We start from the raw sequence: 20,064 nt of genomic DNA, 5'->3' as shown, positions 1-20,064 counted from the left end.
CATACTCTGCAACTGATATCTGTTATAATACGAGCCATTTTTGCTTTTGTTTTGAACAAAATGGGTTATATTTTAGTTTTTGCGATCGTTAAAGTATGAAAACATATTTCGAAAGGATATGAGCGGAAAATGAGAACAATTTAGAGTCGGTTTGGCAACAGCGCGCCAACATCGGCGGCCATTTTTCTACGGTAGGGAGAACCTGAGCAGAAAGAGTCGAGGGTTCAGTTCGTCTAAAGCTGGTATGTTACGTGGGGTGCAGACATTTCCTCTGGTCCACGGGAACGAGACTGCTAGTGAAGGCAGATTCCTTCCCTCAAAGTGCCAGCAACCACCAACCGCTAAGCAACGAGCAAGGTACAGACAGACGTGCGATACTAAACGAGAACACAGGGTTCCATAACCCCAAACAAGCCTTGTTAGCTCGCTCAGTCAACGTACGCTTGCGGACTTTGACGGTGGGAGCCGAGTTAACTTGCTTCGCGTTCAGGTACCCGAATTTCTTGCTGGTGGTTTGGTGTTCGGACTCTTGAATTTCCTTGCTGTCTGGTGGTAAAATGTGTGCACTTGAGTTGCAGGAAATCCAGACTTACTTTGGATATCTGTGTAGTGCCGAAGCCCCTACGTAGATTTCGGAAAGCTTGCACCAGTTTTCTGTTTGTGATTTGTGTCGGAATCTTGTGTTGAAGGAGTGTAGTAGTGTGACAGCTGTATAAACTGTTTACCGCGGTCATGTTCAGGTGATGGACACTTGTTGGTAAAATCTCAGAGTTAACTAAGTTATCGCTGAGCGGATTTTGGACTTACTTGTCTTTTAAGGGCTCTGCGATTCAGTACCATATTCTTTGTTGTGGTTTATTGGGAAGAATATTTGCAGGTAAGTTGCATGCAGTTTTTTTACTAATGTATTGCTAACGTAATGTGTCTTGAACAAAGAAGTATTGTATCACTTACCTCGCACGGCATCAAAGAGAAGGCCGTTTCGAATTGTTTGTTAGGATGGGAGTAATGCAACAAACACATCCTTGTCTATGATAATTACAGTGACCTTATAAAGATATTATGTTCTTACAAGTTCGAGTGTGTTTAGTTTGATTTTCGGAAATGTCTGAATTTGTTCTGCTTTTGTCGTACACGATTAGGATTACTGAATGCACGATAAATTAGTAATTGGGTTAGATTCCTCGCTGAGAATACATGAGAGACACTTTTTTGGGGTGAATTCGGTCAGTGTCGTCGCAATGCGGCTAAGGTAATCCTGAAAATTGTAATGACAATGTTTTGTTTACTTAACGTGTCTCAGTCTGAACGTGAACGTCAGCTGTTTTGGGAACCAGTGCTGAATCACGGGTGCATTGCACCGTGCCATGAAGGTAAATTCACGGTCTCGGCCATAGTGGAAGCGATGTGATCATCACCACGCTTCAGCCGCCTTTATCCCCCGGATACGTATTGATTAGGAGCTGGGCGAGTCCCACTCCATGTAGGAACAGAAACATGCTCACCTCAGATCACGAGAACGAACCCGGGTCTTCCTCATGGCAGTCAGTACCCTACCGACTGGAAAAATGCAGCTCTCAATGCTGAATCGCAACGTGATCTAAATATGGGTTTCCAATAATGATATTAGCTTCCTGAACTCTGGTCAGAATGCATATTTACCATGTATGAAAACTCAAAACTGTGGTAAACGTTTAGGAAGTTCGAATGTGCGCTTTCTGGGTCCGGGGTTCGATACCTGTTAGAGGCACATCGCACAGTGGTTCGGATCCTACTTTAAACTGCAGGTCCAGTCCCGATTAGCCTATCTGTGCATAAAATGGACTTAAAACAACAAATCAATCAGTCAAGAATGTGCGCTTTCAGTGATAGCATAATATCACTTTTTAAATTGCTATGTTGTACTATTCAATGAGTGCTCGCTGACGTACGTATCGTGTTCACTACACGTCAGCTGTAACCGTAAATGGAAGAGTGCTACCAACTGCGATTTCGCAAACTGGCGTGTAATCGTTTACCATTTCTCTTCGTCAGGTTTTTGTTTTCAAAGTTTTATGTACAAATTAGCAAATAAGTATGTGCAACATGGCTTACAATAACATATTGTGTTTTTGGGTATCTTACGTTTGTTTTTCCATCCTAACAATGAGCAAGAATGCCCGGGGATCCAGCTTCGTCAAGATCGTGAACAACTTAGATACAAAACTAAGTGGTATTTTGATAGACAATCTGCGTGGAGAATCGTGGAAAATAACAAGTTAATTAAAATAAGTATTTTGACATGCTACTTTCATTGGATAAGTCAACGATGCCGATTCATAATAATGGTTCACGTGGGCTTTTTTAAAGTTTAAATGTATGTTGCTTAGTGCTGTTAACTAAAATATTAATATACTGCGTTGCTCTTCCATGTACAGTGAATGATGATATTTATGACTGCTTAATCATCTTTGTTTTTAATGCTTATGGCAACAACGAAAAAGTGCTTGATTTGTGATTTCATATATTTATATGTTGGTGTGTGTGTAGTCCTTTGAGGGTCAAGGCCAGTAAAGCGGCTTTTCATCAGGTGACTGGATGTCAGCACATAGAGCTCCATCGCCGCTGCTTTCTGGATTTCGAGACCCGGATATAAACATGTAGATCTATACTTGGTTAATATTTGTGTCTTATCTTGTTTTTGCCTCAAAGGAACGTCTTTGCAAACATAAGAAATTTGGCATGCCTAGCATAATATGATTTAAGGGGGAGAGGGACAATTTCCCCAGGTCTTTCTCGCTGCGGCAGCTGCCGATCACTGTTGCCAACTTCACTCTTTTGGAGCCACATCTGGCTCTTTCGTGCACTCGTTTGTCTGTGAACTGTGGCACCCGCCCTCTGCCCCACTATGATGCCACCACCACTGGCTCCGGCCCATAAAAACTAACTTTTGTCATGAGTGTATATTTTGCACGTGACGTGATATTCATATATAGGCTGCGTCACCCACCGCCTCTTACGTCCCCATCTATTTTTATACATTGCGCCGTGCATTAGGTGAAGATGACAATATTGTTATTCGGGAATCCTTTACTTTCGATTTCATATGAGCATCATTGGATCATTGAGATGGGTGATGCCGCCAAATCTAGACGGTGAAAACTAAGAATAAATTGCCATCACTTCAAAGCTAACGGTAATAGCAGCGCCACCACCCCTCTCACACCTAAAATTACCCTAGGAGGCACTTTATGGACCCTTGGCAACACTGCCAGAATGGCCGTAGGAGGCAAGGAGAAATGCATTAGGTTTACGGGATCATTATTTTATTAGTTCTCTTGGGAATATCAAACATCCAATGTCGTCAAAAAGTAAATGGACGGAAAAGGACACGTTGAACTATGTCACAGTAGAAGGAAAACTCGAAACTCCCATTTGATTAGCCGTAATTTGAAGTTTATTTCCCATAAGGAATAAATAGGATTCTGTAAATACTTGTTAATCATATATTTCAAACATAGTGTCTAGCTTACTAATCAACTTGAACAGTTTCCACTTGTAAGATGGAGATAAATTCACATTCTCTTGCATACTAAATCCTTTTTTAAATAGTAGTGCCCAATTCGACGATACTGAAATAAATGCTCAATTGATGCATAATTGACCTCGATATATCTGCCGCAGCTTCTAAATTTAAATCCCAGTTTGCATTATCCTATCATTCTCAGCCCCATCGTCGCTATTAACTTAATGAAGTAGAAAAGTAACGTAAAGTAAGAAAATTACATAATGATTTTGACCCTAACTTTTCTTGCACAGGTTGAATTTTATGTAAATTGACTATATTCATGACGTCCTGAGTTCACAATTCACTGTCTTTTCATTCGGTTATTTGGTGGTTATTCATATCGTAATTTCGGACAGTTTAATTGACGTGTAATCTTGACATAAGTATAGGATAATTTCTTTATTTGTCCACACATGTTCGAACAAAGACAGAGTGCGTGTAGTTGCGCAACCACAGGTAACCCCCCCAACCTTGGACGGAAATGAGTTCTAGGGGGTCAAGGGGGGGGGCAAACATTGACGACCAAGTGTACCTGCAGGGGGCAATTACCGCCCACAACTTCAAATTTTATGCAAATAAAAAAACTTTACGTAATTTTCTTGTTCGCTTCGCTCACAATGCCTGCTTTTCTTAATCTTATCAAGTTCAGAACTGTACCTAGGGGGCGGCGGGAGTCGGCCCTGGGCGCCGAACGATCTAAATGAAAATAAGCTGTAAAATTTATTGATTGACTAATGGTTTTAAGTCCCCTTTACGCACAGAAAGGCTAATCGGGACTGAACCTACAGTTAAAATTGGGATCCGAACCACTGTGCCATGTGCCTCCACCGGGTATCCAATCCGTGACCCCTTGATCACAAGGCGACCATATTACCACTACACCATCGGGGAGGCACAAAAGTTGTAAATGAGAGAATGTATTAGCGTCCCGTGAAATTATTTGCGCCCTATTAAATCAATATTGATTTCAGCCTGCAAAGAAATTGGATCCAAAAATGTTCTTCCTCGCTTCTCTCGAAAATTATCTTTGTTCTCTGTAATGCATTGTAAATTACCAGACAGAGAAATAAGACTTGTCTTAATTCATATTGTTTTAAATGCATGAACAATTGTTTTGAGGAAAGGGAGCGTGCACATTTCAGAGACAATTTGTCATTTTTGCTGTTGGTTTATTGTGAGATGGATGTGTCCGCGTCGCTCCATGTTGCATATATGTGAAACACATATCGTGCATGAAAGTTATGCATGTTAATGTAAAAAATAATTATATTTGAAATGCATTTGTCAAGCATTTTCTGTTATTCAAAAATAGTTTGTGTGGTTGTTTTCTATTTTTAATGTGAAATTTGAACGCGTTGAAAATATAATTCAAATAGTTTGTTCGAACACAAATGCATTACCACCAACTTCTATCCCCTTTTTGCATAATTTGCGATGGTAATGACGTCTTTCATAATACTGCTACTACTATTAATAATAATAATGTATGTCCCGGGTTCGAATCCCGGCTTGGGCATAGGATGTTTGTGAGTGTCCATTCATCAATTTCATCATATCACTCATCCCAATCTTCGCAAATTAGCCAAAAGTGGCACAAAAAGTGAAGTAAAATAAAGCAAATCAATAATAATAATAATTTTAATAGTGTTATAATATTTTTATTATTATTATTGGTACCTTTATCCTGGTCCCCTCAGACAAAAATTCGTGGTTGCGACTCTGAGTGCGTGTGCTGCAAGTGTGATGTGAGCACTCATTTCATTGTAAATTCTTTTAGTGTTTTACAGAACGTTTTGTGAATTTAGATCATGCTGTATTGCAGTTTACAAGATACATAAAAAATGATTATGAATAAGTGAGTCAAAACTTGAATTTGAGTCCAGTACCACAAGGGCCGTTGTAACTGATAATTGTTGAGGCTCTAGTTTTAAGATGATTGGATGATTTATGTCTATTGGAATTTCGGGAACTGTTTGTAGTCTGTACAATCAGGGGTAGAGATATTGGTGGTCACAAATCATGTTTTTTAATTTTTTTTAAAATGAAAGAATAGAGCAGAAGCTGTCTTCTACTTTTAACGATTTTGTTAAATTGTTCAACTTCAGTGTGGAAAATGGACCGAATGAGCATAATGGACAGTGGACAATTTGTACACAATATTTGCTGTCGGCTGTACCTTACTGTGGGATGCATAAGTATTACCAAGCAAATTGTCATTCACCATGTTTAAACTCTTTGCTTTACGCAATCAGAGCTGCAAGAATCGAAACAAAACTACAAACAAGCTGTGAACCTAATTCTTAAAAACAAGAGAAAATTTCATGAATATGGTCCTGGACAATTTGCCAGGCAATACTTGCGTATCTGACTGTACGTGTCGAGCAGGAATCGAGCATATTTGGACAGTTTGAAGTTTCTCTTCAGTATTACCGGGTGAGAAATTAAGATAAATGAAGGTTCAACTAAATTTTAGCATCCTGCTGATTTTCGAGGCTAGAACGAATGCCGTTGAACGAGTTGTTCACATTGGGAGTTGAATTCGTGCTCCAGTATTGTGGAAGAAAGTGGCACAGTGGCATAGTTATACAGACGTAACTCATTGCTGGACATAAGATTTCCTGAAGCCTAGAGATATTAGGTGAAATAAATTAATCTGGCATGATTTCTTCTTATGCGTGCGCACACACATACTTGCATTAGTATGTGCAATCAGTAGTACATGATATGGAAAACGTGCGGACATTGCCGGATCTTATATCGCGTTCTGAAACTTCGTAGACACTGCGGGCACACATACACACGGGCTCCTAACTGAAAATAATACGAAGATGCAGTCCGAAAATTGACACCATACAATCACCTACCACACAGAGCACGATATTTTCGACACGCTAGAGTGCATACATCTAAGTGTCGGAATAACCGCATATAACGAGGGGAACGAAGGGGCTGCAGTGCACATCACATCACAGAAACTATCGATCTCTGTCACTGGCGCATGCAGAGAGGCTGATGGGGCTACAACCCCTCCATAAATTTTGAGAAAATCTACATTTTCAAATGAAAGCCGTAAAGAACTCTGGAAAAGCCAAAGTAGTGACTGAAACCCCGTCTTAAAATGACCCAAGATTATATTTTTTTGTCTTTAAACAACCTTCAAGAGAAGCTTAAAAATGGTAATTGTGAAATATTTTATAGCGTATTTCCTTCCCTAGAACGCAGCTATATAATATCCACCTTTACAATTCCAGCCCTATCCGAAACAAATCAGCATATGCCAGTGATCTCTGTAGTAGTAAGTAGTTCCTTTATTTTCATACAGTGCAATTTGACTATCTGTTCCGGGAATCTGGAGCGAGCGAACGAAAACAAGTCTCTGCGCAAGTAGTGTGGGCGACCAATAAACTCGCGAGAGGGAAAGTGAGTGCAGCTACAAGCCATTTACAGCAGCGAGCACTGTTTTGCTCCACCAACCCTCTTTCTCCCCTTCTCTTCCGTTATGCGCGACCTTGCTCCACAGGCTCCAAACACAGAGTATGGTTTGCCAGAGAAATACTTGTATAGTGGCGAAGGAAAAGAGGAATGTTTTGTAGCTAGTCTGATCTCTACATAATATAGAGCGAGCGAGCGTATTTACTCTATTAGTGCCTTTTTATGACAAAGGACTCCACTTTAAACTGTACATCTGGTTCAGATTATCATAAAGTTGATTAAAATTTCACTCGAAGTGCACTAATTTAATTTTAATGCACAAAATTGTTTTGTCTTCTGGCTCTTACAATATAACCATTTAAGCGAGTCTTTTCTTTGAGTGTCAGTATAATTGTTGTCTGTGTTTATGATCCAAACCTCATCATTCTCTGTGTATCGTAGCAACGGAACTGAAAGCCTAAGAACAGGAAATGATTTGATGCTTTTTAAAGCACTTATAGTGCCTGGGCGCACCTCCTTAAGTGTTTGAGGCTGTTCTTTAGCTTCCCACTAGTTTGCCAGGTTGTGGTTTTAGGCAGCAAAGATGGCCGCTGTCATGAGAGTGAGGCGTTTGTACGACGACGCCCCAGCGGAGGTGTTTCTTGTGACTGGGAACAAAGAGGAAGGCGACCACCTTGATTTGGAAGACAGCAAAGTCACGGTCCTGGATTTTGCAGGAACTCTCTGGAGCCGCAACAAGGAACTGTCTTCACTTGTGTCAAATGCGATGAAGCTCAAGGAGAAATGCACCCATTCGTACAAGCAGTACCACAGCTATTTAGCCAGGAAAATGCGTTCGGGATCCAAAACCAAAAGCGGGATTTCCAACCATGAATTCAAGATTGTTTCAGACTTGAAAGGGAGCGAACTGAGTAACACAAATCTGGTGTCGGAAACAGACAACGAGGACATCTTTATAGTAAGGCTTTTGGACGTTGTGCAAGATGAGGAAGAAGACCCAAACCCTAAAGGAGACATAGAGGATGCACTCGAGAAAGAGAGTGAAGTGTTGGACTTATCGGGCCAAAATTATGTATACGACATATACTGCACCAGTGCTTGCAACCTCGAGAACATCTCTGTGGAAAATCTATATGTTCATCCTTTATTTGATGGCTTGTTTCACGATTATCTGCTCATTGAGCAACCTAGCTCAGGTGACAAGAAATCTGTTGATGTAAACTATATGTATTGCTATCCAGATGTCCATCCAGAGTTTGTAGTCGAAGATGGCTACTTTTGGGATTATGAGCAGGGAATGGCGCCACTGGACGAGATCGGGAAGAAAGAATTGATCGATGAATTTCGTTCCAAAGAGAAGATTGCGGAAGAGGGCAGTGGAAACCTGACATCACCACCACCTGCGTTAGGTGAACCTGAGACAGTTGGAACTCCAGAATCCACAAATGCAGCCAGTACATCCTAAACATCCATCATTTTAATTCAATCAAACACAAAGACTGCTTCATTATGTTCGAAATCAGTCTAATCAATTATTTTCCTCCAGGAAGAAGAAATAAAAGACCCAGAGAAAATGAGAATGTTTATATTTTGTGTCTAACTTGGACGAGTTTATTAAATATACGGAATTGAGAGATTCAATTTTGTGTCATGTATGTTTCTATCCAACACGTGCCATTTAACAGGACTTTTTAACATTTTTGATTTAAATTGAAGATCCATTGACGGAGAAAGGAAGCCATGGGCTGCAATTGACTCTAAGAGAAATCTTTGCTACACTATCGTAAGGAAGGAACATGTACAACTTCCTGTTGGTGGCGATGAAAGGTTTGAAAGTGAGGTCGGCCACTTTCACAAACCATTACGGAAACAGTAACGAAGTTGCATTCTCACGACGGATGACACAAGTTGGTAGGTTATTACGCTGCCGAGGAATATAACTATAACTCAGGAGAGTATAATGTGGTTCCTCGTCGAAAGCACAATAACTATCACCGAGCATAAAACTCATAATTTGGAACCGTATCAAGTTCAATTTCTGAGTGATTACCAGTGTAACTTTAAAATTTACAAAATTATGAGCAGAAATGAACGGACAAATCCTCCCCCCCCCTTAAAAAGGAATTTTTGAAGCGTGACATTATGGGTCAAGATTCCGTTTACGTCTGCTAACAACAGTCGGCACATGGTCAAGTTTACACTCTCAAGCTTACACTCTAAACCTTTGTCATGCAACACTTAGTAACAGTCCAAGAGATGGTAAGCATGTATCGAATCGAGTTGGTTTGCTACTTGACAATGATGAATTATCGTGCTGGTTGTTCGTATGTGTTCTTAAGATTTTTTTTAAAAGTTATGGCTTAGGTTGATCAGGTGCAGTGTGCGTGACAGCCCCAGGCTCTTGCCGCCTACCTCTGACCCAGGTCTGAGAAATGATGCCACTAGACTTGCTGCTTTGTACCGCTTGTATCGAACTTAAAAACACTTTGATATGCAATTAAGTTGAAATCCTGTTTATCAACTAAAACTCATCTTGTCACATAACTTTTGGATTATTAAATTTGCTAGTAAACTAAACTTTCAGATGTTATTTCTTGTTAGTCTGTAGTTCTCTGTGTAGGAGGGGTTGAGTATTTTTCTTTTTTTATGCATATGGAATTTTCAGATAGTGCACATCTCATGAATCTATTAGTTAAATCTGTATCTTATCATTGCTGTGGTGTGTTTCTTTTGTTAAGTTTTCTCTAAAGTGACCTTCGAAATTGAATTAATTGTCCTATAATTCTTCGAATTGTTGCAGTTAAATATTCTTTTAATAAAGAGAGTAACCCGTTTATTCCATACGAATGAAAACTGGGCAAAACGTTCAGCGAAGAATACCTTAAACTTCAGAATAGTCAAATAGCAGACAAAATTGTAGATTTAACACACAGACGTCTAATACGAAACCAGAAATTCTGGATTCATAATTTAAAACTTACTTTCTGTTTTCTCAGTGAGGGCTGACGCACAAATGGCAGTGGCGTTTTGCTAAAAGTTTTAGACATTTGTTAGAAACCAAGTTTACAAGAGGATAACAGAAAAATATTCTTGTAACCCATCCTAGATTTTTCTCTTGGTTTAAAATTGACCAGTAGTCAGTCAAGAGAAACATTTACCGGATACTATTCTGCGGCTAAACGGTGTTTTTCCTATAGCTAGGATCGGACGACCTTTCAATCTATGTGGAGAATTTTGTCATATCGCTCCGTAAAGCAGATGACGTTGTCGAACAGACAGCAAGATTGTCGCATGTCCCTTCTACCTCCTCCTACTTCAAAGTAACAAATTCGAGACATTTCCCAGTTTTCGTAATGGAACGGACCTAGAAAATTAAAACGAAGAAAATTGTTGGCCTCTTTCTACTAGTTTCTTACACTCTTCAATTAAGAAAGAAATCAGGTAGGTGAGTTCTGCGCGCATGGCTCCAAAGAAACATTGAACCAGAAAGGAGGGATTTGAAAGAAGAACAGTTTCCCTTAAAAGTTCCGTCAACTTGCCTGGGTCCATCACACATAACTGTTGATGTAATTACACTGTTTTCTCCGGCTCTTCAGGTTGGTAGCTACATCTCTCAGGACTTCGATTTCATTAACGTAACCCGGTTTCCAATTTCCCTCAGGTGCGTTCTCCTTTCCGAAGCAGGAAGCACGCTGGTCGTGAGCGAGTGTGAAGTAGGGTTAGGAGGGGGGAGGGGAATGAATGGGACAATGGCATTTTAAAATTTTCTTGAGGAGAAATTTAACGGAAGCAGAGAAATCACACTGGTAATCGCATTCTTCTTTGCATCCTATTTCCGTGTACTTTATAGCGTTTTCTTGAGTTTACTGTGGGTATGTAACAACAGAAACTGTTTCTTTGTTTCACTTAGTGAACTGTAAATTACACGTTGTCCATAAGTTCTTGAAATTTACATCGTTAACGGAAAGTGCCAGAGTCTGCCAGAGCGGGATTTTCATTGGGTGACGCGTGGCTAGCGCATCGAGTCCCATCGTCGCTGTTTTCTGGCTTTCGTGATCGGAGCCCGGTACTTCTTTTCAAGTAGCTCCCCAATTGTCCTCAAGATGCTTATTTTACGCTGAAATTTTGGGGGTTCCCACCAAAGGCCAGAGCGTTAACCGTTTGTCTACGCGGGAGCCTCTTGTTCTCCAAGTAATACAATATAATTTTTATTCTTGTGGCGATCACGAACTTCTTGAAGCTTTTAGTTCATTGCCATTAAATTGTCTTTGTTCCACAATATGGAGTCTCTTGTAAATGTCTGTGGGTTAATTCTAGAATATTGTCTCCTGTTTGACTATTCTGAAGTTTTACCATATTTTGGTTTGCATGAAGGACAATAAACGTGCACTTACTTGTAATGGCTCACACCAATAGCATCACGACTGTTTTGTTTTCTTATTGGCAAACTGCTAGTAAATTTAACATTTTATTTATCTACATATTTTTGTTGAACTGTGTCTACATGAATAAAGGGCGGAAGAACCAGGAAATCTTAGCAATGTCACATTTCCTTTTTGACCTTCGAGGAATTGCTCCTCAAGTCAGCTGTTAAACGATCCATCATGCGCCTGTTTTAATGCTGTGAAACTCTGGTAGCAAACTGCGCATTTCTTTGCATCACAGTGCGTTCATTTGCAGAGATCTTGTGTATTTACGCATTTGTAGTGTGTGCGCGTTGCATGCAATGTCTTGAATAATATACGTATAGACGCAAATTGTATGTATAAAATTATTTAGTCTTCCTGCACAGAACATTGTCTCCGGGCAATACATGTGAAGCCAGCCATTTGTGTATGATTGGAACAAAAGTGGATGGGGATTAGCCTAGTAGGGAAGTCCCTCAACAGATCTGTTTCCGAAGTATAATATGCAGCTTTTGTCAAGTTTCATGCAGTTACCACAATTTAAGTCTTTGTTTCTCCATTTCTAATGTGCTCATTTGTGAGCTCATTCTTGTAACCACAGAAAACCTATGCTACACATGATCCAATTCTCGAGCAAGGCTACTTGGTTTGTTATCTGTCTAAATTTGATGTTATCGTTTCTAGTTTGTCGCGTATGAATCGTGTGTACACTCCTGTTTAGATAAAGTGGGACATAAACTGTCCAACCTTATAAAATGTAGTTCTCGAGCTTACCAAAGAAATGTCAACATGTGCCCCAGCACTCGTTGCTTACGTGCTTTTCCACACTAACAACATCTACATGGCTTCTAATTTCACGCCGGTTTCATGTAAACCGGGCTTTAAATAATGTACAAGATTTTCAGTTGGTTTTTGTGACGGCATGGCACGCTTTGCTTGCAATTTGAGCGCACACAATTAGAACGTAACGGTTGACATGTAAGGTGCTGTTTATTTCTAACGCCTGTGCGTCATTTCCTTTCAGCTTCAGCATATCAACCAATATCTGTCTTTAATAATAACTAATCTGTCAAGGCTTTCGACTGGACGACTTTTTGAAGGCAATTGAAAAGAGAGCTCTTTTTAAACACAACTCTTTGGTGTGATGTACGAGAATTATGCAATTGTAAGGTTTTGATGTAGTCATTCTTTCGTACCTTTGTTTATTCAGAGCAGTGTGTGGACAGGATGATACGTTCTGTTAGTAATACTTAAGTATTTCACACACAGTAAATTGGAATGTAAATTATTATATATGTATTATGTGGGTGGTTTTGTAATTGTTTGCATCAATTCATAAGTAATGCAGGCTTGTATTCGTATAAAGTGGTACACTTAATAGTTGCAGTTTTTACATTGTGTAAATCCCATGAAACTACTGCTGTTGCAGAATAATTAATTTTTGGATTAACATCCACTATGGCTGCTGCATAACACTCGGGATTTTTACGAGGGCCGGACGCAGTAGACAATGTTTAGGTTGTATTTTGTGTAATTTTCATGTCGCAACTCAAACTTCTTTTCTTCTTTTTTTATTATTTTTTAACAATATAAGTCTACACTCATTTCAGCACTAAAATGATTAGCCACACTTGTCAATAATTCCGTTGCACATTTGAATAAGACAGTGGCGTGCGGTGACTTTTGGGATGAGGCAAGCTCCTTTCGCGAATGCACGCTACTGGAATAAGGTGCACAGACTTCCAAGAAAATGGCTGCACACATATGCTTACGGACAGCTTCTATTTGACAACTTTTGGGTACTTTCGACAAGGCGTTTATGCTAAAAATATACACGTTGCTGGAAAGTTTGTGACGGTGACGTCACAGTTTATGGCCAGAAACACAGTTTCGACTGTAAGTGAGATAGCTGTCCAAGCATGTCTGAGGTCCGTTAGCTGACGTCACTGCTTCAAGTGCGTGCAAGTGGGAGGAGGGAGACTTCAGGTTCTCTTGCCACCTCCCCCCACCAACTTCACCTCTTCGCCGTGATGGTGGAAGGAAATTTCCGTGAATGCAGAGAAATTTTGCAGAGGTTTGGTGGTAATATGTAGGCTATGTCATTTCGATCTCACCAAAAACCAATCTGGTTTACTTAAGTTCAAATCCTAATTGAGACTAATAACTTCCTGTGAGCGAACAAGAACATGCACTTTTTGCTGGGAAAATCTAATCAGGGCGACAGTGTCGGCGATTAGGGGGCGTAGGGGGGAGTTGCCCCATACTATGCTAAACCATATCTACCAAGCGAAAATAATCTGTCCTTGCCCCCCTTGTTTTGGGACCCAATCACCTCCACCATCATGTGATTATGACGTCTTAAAAAGATGAAAATGCGGGAGCATTAGCAACTTTTAAGCACAGATATGCAGTTTAGTTGAGTCAACGAATTTGATGTTTAAATTTCAAATTTATCACCTTATTTTGCATTTTAAAAATTAAATTTGACAATATTTCTCCATTTTAATTTTTAATTGTAAACCGAAACATGTATCCGTCCTATATAATCATTTCGGAATCGAGACTTCGACTTAATGTTTGAGGGTCAAGAAAAATAATGCTACAACTGCGTATAATGCAAATTGCCATAACTTCAAACCTTCTAGTTGTGCAACCCGAGGGATTTTCTTTTCGGAGAGAAAAGGGAATTTCTGCGACAGCCGCTTCAGAAACATGACCTTATATGCACACATGCTTGACTCATATAATGATATACTGTGTAAGGAAGGATGGCTGCTTGTGGAAAGTGGCACGATCTTGTATTCTTAATTTCTTTTTGGCTTCATTTCGCTCATCTCGTGACAGTTTGGCGTTAGTGGTTTCCCCACTATGTTGAAAGTAGAGCTGCCTGTTGACACGTGTTCCGGAACGCAAACCTGTACACGTGTCACCAACGCTACCGAGGAAGTTACGTATTGATCGAAGTAATGTCTAATCATGATAAACATAGTGGAACATGATATATGTACCCACATACACATGAAAGGATCATTTAAAACGTTCGTGTTTTCTATCAACGCAATATCATTTTTCACTTAAGTAATAATATGTGCTGGCATATTGAGTAGCTGTAGATGTACAACAAATAGTAACATTAATAAATACTACAAATTCTCAGTTCTGCATCCAGTCTTGATCCGTGATCTCCTTTGTGCCGAGATTTGCTAATGTGTACTACTGCAGTGTGCCTCCACCAGGAATCAAACCCGGGGCCACTTGATTACAAGACTTAGCCACAACGCCATCGAGGCTCAACACCCAGTGATCAGAGGTTACTAGCAACTAAGCAATCGCTGTGTAGGTTTCAATAACAAGCCTTCTATTTTGTCATTTTTTTCATTCAAATAAGAATACGAGGTAATTTTTTAGTGTGCTGTAATGAAAAAGTTGCCAGTGTAAATAAAAAGTTGCTCCGAACAAATCGTCAGTGCGCGTGAGGCCTAACACACACTTGATCTCTACACAAGAAACCATATGGAATTCATATGGACTACGTGGGGTGCAGGAGTTCAGTTCCAAGAACTGACGTGAGCGTTCCTAAGAACTGAAGGCAAACAGTCAGTCTCCTTCCGGCTGCCCACACAATGCTCAGGTATTGATCATATAGAACTTTGTAGTTTGTAACATTGAAATCTTTGTGCCGATCGCTAGTGTTAGCGAAGAGCTCATCAACCAGGCTATGGAGATTTTTTTTGCCCAGCAAGCGTAGCTGTTTCGTTACGTACATTTTGAGTCAAAGTACCTCAGAAGCTTTTTCGACGGCACTTCCAAATGTTAGTCAGTGTTAGGTTGTTATTTCAACGAGGTCTGTTAGAAAAATAAGGATTTAGGTAGATTAAGGAAAAGAAAGTTAAGTTCCTGAAGTACAGCGCGAAAGCATGAATAGTTTTCTTTTGAATACATTTATGTTTGAGTTCTTAAGTCCACTTTTTGCACAGATAGGCTGATCGGGACTGGACCTATAGTTTAAAGTGGGATCCGAAGCACAATGTGCCTTGAACTGGTTATATTTCCAATGCACCTACTGCGTAGAAATTTATGGTGTCGTTTAGTGTTTTCCTGATAAGAATATAAATGAAAATATTTTGACCAACGAATTCCACAAGTCGCAGAGCCTACCCGATGGCGTAGCGGTAACTTCGTCGCCTTCTAATTAAGGGGTCCCGGGTTCGATACCCGGTGGAGGCATATAGTGGTTCGGATTCCACTCTAAACTGTGGGTCCAGTCTCGATTAGCCTTACTGTGCATAAAGTGGACTTAAAACAACAATGCAATCCACAACTCGCAAGATATCTAAACCATAAATAAATTTGAAATGGATTGGATTTTTCGGCATCTGCATTTAAACACCTAAAAATCCAGTGTTTATTTTGCAGTTCAGCAAAGTGCCATATGGCATGTTGAAGGCATACTTAGAAAAAAATAAAAGTTCAGGTAGATCTGGGTGCACTACTCAAATTCACATGGTTATTTTTATTCCTTCATTAATTTGCCAGAGAAGAAATCTTTAATAACAATCCTATTAACTTATACATAAGATATGATTGTGTAAAACGAATCTTTATGCTTCTCTTAAGGTTATGCAATAATCGTACACCGCAAACGCCTATCAATTTAATCTGCACGAAGAGTTAGATTGTAAGGAAAGAGACTCCACCCTTCCACCAATCTGGTAGTTGGCCTTGTATGAGTGAAACTACTTTCTTGCTCGAGGAAGTTGGGTTTTTTATGCAACGATTTTACTGGATTTTACCACCTGCAACTGATTTCCTTTTAGGAGTATATCGTGATGAATGACTGTTAAACGAAACTAACTTTGTCTTAGATTCAAGCTGTGCATCGGAGTCCCAGTGTATGCTTTGGTGCTTCCTCAGGAACTTGAGCTGGCCTTGAGATTGGACAGCCTCTTGAACAGATTAATGGAAGTGGTCTGAAAGAAAATAGGCGCACAGTTGATGACGTGTTTTAGAGCACCAGTAGGTATAAATACCAGGTTAAGTAACGTATACAAATCTGTAGTGGTCGGTGCTAAATGTGATGGTACGCAATATGGAAGGGCCTTTTGTCGGAAGTATGAATTTTTGTAAAGGTTGTTGAATAATATAAATAATAACAATCAAATAAGGGTTATTATAAACTATTATTCTATTGCCAGTTTTTATTATTAGATCATTGGGAAGTTCATTTTACTCGATTCAGCAGTTGAAATAATATTCGGTACAACTATTTTTCTATATACTTCACATTTAACACCGTCAATATACTGGAATGTATAATTATTACATTTTCTTATTAAATTTTACACGCCTCGTTCAAGGAAAGCATTTGAAAGTTTGGTAAATTAGAGTCGTTAAGTTTGCATTGTATGATCTCTCGCAAGAAAATCTGTTTTTGGACTTTTCAAAAGTCATCACCATTCATCCTCAACTTCACGATTAGTTAAAAGTGGCAGAAAAGCGAAGTAAAATAAATCAAATTAGTCAAAACTCAGCGATAAGGGAGGGGATACAGTACTGGCTTGGGAAACAAAGTTCAACCCCGGAATTCGGTTTGTTCATAATTCGTTTTTCAATTTCAAGTATTTGAGAGTTCTTTTGTTCGATTTCAACACTGTTATCACATTCCACCCCTTCGTTATCTTTTGTTGTTGCACATAAACACACTGGTGTTATAAGCTACGTATCAGCAATATGTACTCAGTTGCTTACTTCAAGTAACGTTTGTAGGAACAATACAACGTTCGCTTCTATTAGGGAGAATTCACACCGAAGAGACACGTGTCGCTTGGAAATCAGTAATCAATGCAACCTTTCGAACCGAAGAGACACGGCAAGATGCACGTGTCGCGTGTAGCTTACGTGTCTGTCGGACTGAGCATTTTCTGAATGCCGTGTAGCGGGTCTTCCTCTCCGCACAACAGTTTTGCTACCTTGTGTACTGACGTCAGACGAGGAATGCCTACAAGGTTAGGTAAGGCCTGTTAGGTTACGTCCCATTAGCATAAATACAATGAAAAATTATAATTTAGGCTAAGAGAACTAAACCTACCTAGCCTAACCTGACAATGTAGGCATCTAGCCTAAAATTAAAAAGCTCTCTCCCGTGACGTCAAAACGCAAGGTTGCTCAAGTGTTGTGTGATAAGTGAGACCCACCGTGCAGTTTGTTGTTCGCGTATGCGCAGTGAATGCTTCATTGCAACGAGTTATATTTAGACTCTGGAAGATAGCCCAGCCGGGATCATATTTGAACCTCTAATTTGCTAATATAATAAAGTATCGATATGCACAATGTTTTAAGATTTAAACATAACGTTCTTTTCGCTTTATCAAGTTTTTTGATGCAATTATCGGCTGTAATTTGCCTTCAACATCGTGTAAAGAGGCCGTGTTTTGGCCATTTACCTGACTGCTTTTATTTGAAAAAGCCAGCATACGGAGGCACTTTAGTCCAAAATATATGTCAACATGGTAAAGCACTCTAGTGCATTGTTTCTCAACCGCCGGGCCGCGACCCGATATTTGCCCTCATATCATATACACAAATAGACTAATCAGAACTGGATCTGCCCGGTGCGTCCACCGGTTATCGAACCCGGGATCACTTAATTACAAGGAGACGACGTCACCACTTTGTCTTCCATATTTTTATATTTGTCAACAATCCTACACACGTAATCAAACTATTATTACTCTTTATGATTATGCTAGAATTTATTTATCAGTATTTAATTTCATAGGTACATGTTAATTCATGCATAAAATCTTTAATACTGTAATCCTTCGGCTAAGGGCATTGACTTTAAAAAAAATACCGTTGCATGGTTTTACGAAGGATAAGAACCATTTATCTAGTGTTTAGGTATTAGTTTTATTCAGGCTGAAAAGTCTAGCGTATTCAGTTTGAGGTCAGTGCATATTATTTCTCAGTTTTCTCATGCACAACATGCATCTCCCAAGTTTCCATAACTTGCACAAATTTTACAACGCAATTTACATGTAACAATGTCTCTTGTTACGTTTTTTTCGGGTGACTAATAAACTGATTAATGCAATTATATCGGTACCATCATGCAAACTGAGCAAATAAACCAGTGTCGCTTGCCGCGTGTCGCGTGCATCTTGTCTCTTCGGTGTGAAACTCTCGTGTCGCGTGTCTCTTCGGTGTGAATTCTCCCTTATTCTAAGGGAGAAGCGAAAGACGACACGTGTCTCCCGGGAAGGAACCGATCAATATCAACGTTTCACAACGTAGAGGCATGACAGGCCGCACGAGCCTGCATTCGATTGGTGAAAACTTCAAGCAGCACTTGTCGCTTCGATGTGAAATCTCCCTAAGGTCTTTGGCCTTATGCGAGGATCATTGCAAATGAATGGGAAACAACTTGGAGTGGCAACCCAGCCCTTGGCGGGAAAATTCAAGGCCTCCTTTGTCTTCCAGGCGTAGGCGGGTTTCGATCCTCGGCCACAGATGAATGCTAGGAACTCCAGGTGAACGACCTCGCTAGCCGAACGGTCGGGGAAGAAGTCAGCAAAGAACAGCGGAAATAAAGGCTGCGAAGAGGCGTTACGGCGAACCTGCATTATTTATATGGAGGGTTCATTACATCGAGAGGTTCGCTGGGCCAGCCAGCACGCACGCACAAACGGAGGCTTCTTTTTTACGGTCAAGTTCTTGGAAACTGCAATTAGAGCAACCGCTGTTTGGGAATTGAGTGTTTCGTCACACAATAGCCAAAAAACTCTATGCTTCTTTGTTACGTTGACGTGACACAGTGGGAATTACGAAGAAAAGCACAAAAGAATTGTCGACCCAGAGTTGCCAACTGTTAACATAATATCGCTGAAATTTCTACTTAATACATCTCCTGTGTTTGCCCAACAGCAACGCTGAGATTAGTTTCTATCTTGTTTTGAGGCTAAAAAGAGAGCACCATTCCAATAGCATGGTTGCTAACGCAATCCAATAGTCCCAGGTTCTGTTTCCAGTGAACGCACATTGCAAAGTGGTTCGGAATCCACTTGAAACTGTAGGTCCAGTTTCAGGATGTGTACTTTAACTTATACTCTTTTACTGTTTGCATATCCGTATGTGATGCGTCGTCTTTTGTTGTTTTCTGTTCATATCAGCACGAAACTGCTGTATCATATTTATCTTTGTCTACGACATCAAAACTCTGATGTGGCGATCTCGAATCCTACGACAATTCTTGGTATATGGCTCTATTTTAACAAATTTCATCTACATAAGACCCAGTGGCGTGCCCAAGATTTTAGAGGGGTGAAGGGCTATGTATACCTTTTTTTTAGGAGTCTGTCCTCATTTTGCCACGTATTCCTTCCTGCCTTTGACATTCTTTTTTCAGAAATGCTGGGCCAAAGGGGGCAGTTATAACCCCCACACCCCCTTTGGGTGTGTGCCAGGTATCAGGTTGCAAACACTGTCTCGGTGTGAAATTCCACACTACTACTGCGAAAAAGTTATTTTTTCAGGGGGAAGGTTGGCAACACTGGTTTTGTCCTGGTTGGTTGTAAACAGAATGGAAAGAGTAAGAAAAAACACAACAAAAACCTGCTGATTCCCTGATTGTCCACAGTTGCGTGTTTGTCCCACAAGAGGGGCGTGTCCTCTCAGCTGCTC

General features: G+C 40.1%; 1 protein-coding gene across 2 annotated transcripts in view; it reads left to right on the top strand.

Annotated features, from left to right (window-relative positions):
* Positions 1-216: 216 nt before the first annotated feature.
* atos (atos homolog atossa) overlaps positions 217-20,064 on the top strand; it is a 99,414-nt gene continuing 79,566 nt past the window's right edge. For both annotated transcript variants that reach the window (XM_083136389.1, XM_083136397.1), the window contains exon 1: positions 217-877. The gene's annotated coding sequence lies outside the window, so the exon portion shown is untranslated. The remainder of the gene's footprint in view (positions 878-20,064) is intronic.

Source organism: Lepisma saccharinum, chromosome 1 (assembly GCF_977018435.1).
Source record: "Lepisma saccharinum chromosome 1, izLepSacc3.1, whole genome shotgun sequence".
Taxonomy (NCBI): domain Eukaryota; kingdom Metazoa; phylum Arthropoda; class Insecta; order Zygentoma; family Lepismatidae; genus Lepisma; species Lepisma saccharinum.
Note: the sequence above shows the minus strand (reverse complement) of the source record. Positions and strands in the feature narration are given on the sequence as shown.